Source organism: Coffea arabica, chromosome 4e (assembly GCF_036785885.1).
Source record: "Coffea arabica cultivar ET-39 chromosome 4e, Coffea Arabica ET-39 HiFi, whole genome shotgun sequence".
NCBI classification, from domain to species: Eukaryota; Viridiplantae; Streptophyta; class Magnoliopsida; order Gentianales; family Rubiaceae; genus Coffea; species Coffea arabica.
Genome location: NC_092317.1, coordinates 31,657,506 through 31,660,186, shown reverse-complemented (window position 1 = coordinate 31,660,186; position 2,681 = coordinate 31,657,506). Strand labels below are relative to the sequence as shown.

The window sequence follows — 2,681 nt, the reverse complement described above, 5'->3', positions numbered from 1 at the left end:
CATCACATTCCACTTCAAAAGTGAGATCAAAGTTAGGTATTGCAAGGAGTGGTGCATGTGTGAGTTTGTGTTTCAGCAATTGGAAAGCCTTATCTTGGGCTTCCCCCCAAAAGAACTTCTCGTTCTTCTTTATGACCGTGGTAAGAGGTGCAGCAATGGTGCTAAAATCCTTCACAAAACGACGGTAGAAGCTTGCTAATCCATGAAAGCTGCGCACATCACTTACAGAAGTAGGTGCTGGCCACTCTTGGATGGATTTAATCTTCTCTTCATCTACATGAATGCCCTGCGCACTTACAACATATCCTAGAAACACAACACGATCAGTGCAAAATGTGCACTTCTTAAGGTTGGCATATAGCCTTTCCCTTCGAAGTACTGCAAAGATGGCTTTGAGGTGCTCAAGGTGTTCCTCTAAGCTTCTACTATAAATCAGAATATCATCAAAGTAAACCACTACAAATTTCCCAAGAAAAGGTCTCAAAACATGGTTCATCAAACGCATGAAGGTACTAGGTGCATTAGTTAAGCCAAATGGCATTACTAACCACTCGTATAGACCATGTTTAGTTTTGAAAGCGGTTTTCCACTCATCTCCCTCTTTCATTCTTATTTGGTGGTAACCACTTTTCAAATCAATTTTAGTGAATAATGGCACCATGCAATTCATCTAACATATCATCTAACCTAGGGATAGGGTGACGATATTTTACCGTGATTGCATTGACTGCTCGACAGTCGGTGCACATTCTCCACGCTCCATCTTTCTTTGGCACGAGAATCACTGGTACAGCGCATGGACTTAGACTTTCTCTAGCCCAACCTTTCCTTAGCAATTCCTCCACTTGCCTTTGCAATTCCTTTGTTTCCTCAGGACCCATTCTATAGGCTGGTTTGTTAGGCAATGGTGCTCCAGGAATGAGATCGATTTGGTGCTCGATTCCCCTTAGCGGTGGTAGTCCATCAGGTACATCCTCAGGAAATATGTCCTCAAATTCCTGCAAGAGATGTAACATAGTAGAAGGCAAGGAGTCAGTAGGTATGGATGAATTGACCAACTCTTCTTTGCACACAAGCATAAGTAAGAGTTGGTTGGAAGACAAAGCTCGCCTTACATCTTTGGCTTTTGCTAGCAAGCTTAGCTTCCCCTTATTTTCTTCTCTCATAGCCGACCCACTTGTTGTCTTTTTCTTCCCTAGGGGTTCGGCCCTACTCTCTCCTTTTTCTTCCTCACTTTTCTCTCGCTTTTTCCTCTCAAGTTCTAGCTCATACTCCTTTTGGAGCCTCATTTGATCTTCATACACTTGTTTTGGGGTGAGAGGTACAAGTGTCACCTTTCTATTGCAATGAGTAAAGACATATTTATTAGCTCTTCCCTTGAATTCGACATCGCGATCATATTGCCAAGGCCGGCCAAGAATTAGGTGACTTGCTTGCATTGGCACGACATCACAAGTAACCTCGTCTTCATACTTGCCAATTCGGAATGACACTTTTACTTGTCTAAACACACGGACTTCTCCTTCATTGTTCAGCCATTGAAGGCGATAAGGTCTTGGATGTTTGATAACTTGGAGCCCTAGCATTTCTACCATGAGTAGACTAGCGACATTGGCACAACTCCCACTATCAATAAAAACACTACACACCTTATCCTTGATATGACACCTTGTGTAGAAAAGGTTGTCCCGTTGTACCTCCAGTTCCTCCTCTTTGGCGCGGGTAGTGAGGACCTTTCGAACCACTAGGCATCCAATCTCCTCATGCGTAGGTATCTCCTCACTCGATTCATTCTCTTCCTCTTCTAGAGGTGGTATCCCCTCGTACTCCTCTTCCTCATCTGATACAATTTCCCCATTTGGCAACATCAGCATGGTCCTTTGGCTGGGGCATTGAGAAGCGATATGGCCAAATCCTTGACACTTAAAACACTTGGTGTCTCGACCACGCGGTTTGGTAGCTGCATTATTAGCCTTAAAGTCAGGCTTGGGCACTGCCTTGGAAGGGAGGTTATTCGGCCTTGGAGGGTAAGAAGGAGCTGCGGCTTTCTCCTCCCTTTTTGGTTGAGAAGTACGCCAATTTCCAGCTTGATAAGTAGTGCTTTGTCGCACAGTACCCCTCTTCTTGAGGCGCCGTTCAATTGTAACCGCCTTCTCGAGCATTTCATTCATGTCGAGGTAGTGTTGGAGTTCCACTACTTCGGCAATCTCGGGCCTCAATCCATGTAGAAAACGAGCCATAGTGGCCTCTCCATCTTCACGCAAATCCGCCTTCATGATGGCCATTTCCATCTCCTTATAATAATCCTCAACTGACATGGACCCTTGGTTGAGAGCTTTGCAGCCGACGGTGTAGATCTCGACTATAGTAGCTCGGAACGAACCTTTTTCTCATCAGACTCCTCATTTCCTCCCAAGTTTCCACAGGTCTCTCACGATTTCTCCTTCGGCTTAGCCTAAGTTGGTCCCACCAAATGGAGGCGTAGTCAGTGAATTCTACGGCTGCTAGTTTCACCTTTTGCTCCTCCGTATAGGTGTGGCATTCATAGACTAACTCAATTTTCCGTTCCCACTCCAAGTACGCCTCGGGGTCCGACTTGCCTTGGAATGAGGGAATCTTGAGTTTGACACCTTTAATGGTGTCATCTCCTCGACGTTGGAACCTTTGATCATTTTGGTACC

At 45.1% G+C, this 2,681-nt stretch overlaps 1 long non-coding RNA gene across 1 annotated transcript; it reads right to left on the bottom strand.

Moving 5' to 3' along the window:
• Positions 1-463: 463 nt before the first annotated feature.
• Positions 464-1,167, bottom strand: LOC140005764 (uncharacterized). Its single transcript, XR_011813332.1, has 2 exons — positions 1,116-1,167; positions 464-998 (listed from the first exon to the last, which is right to left on the bottom strand). It is a non-coding gene; the product is annotated as an uncharacterized lncRNA (long non-coding RNA).
• Positions 1,168-2,681: the final 1,514 nt, after the last annotated feature.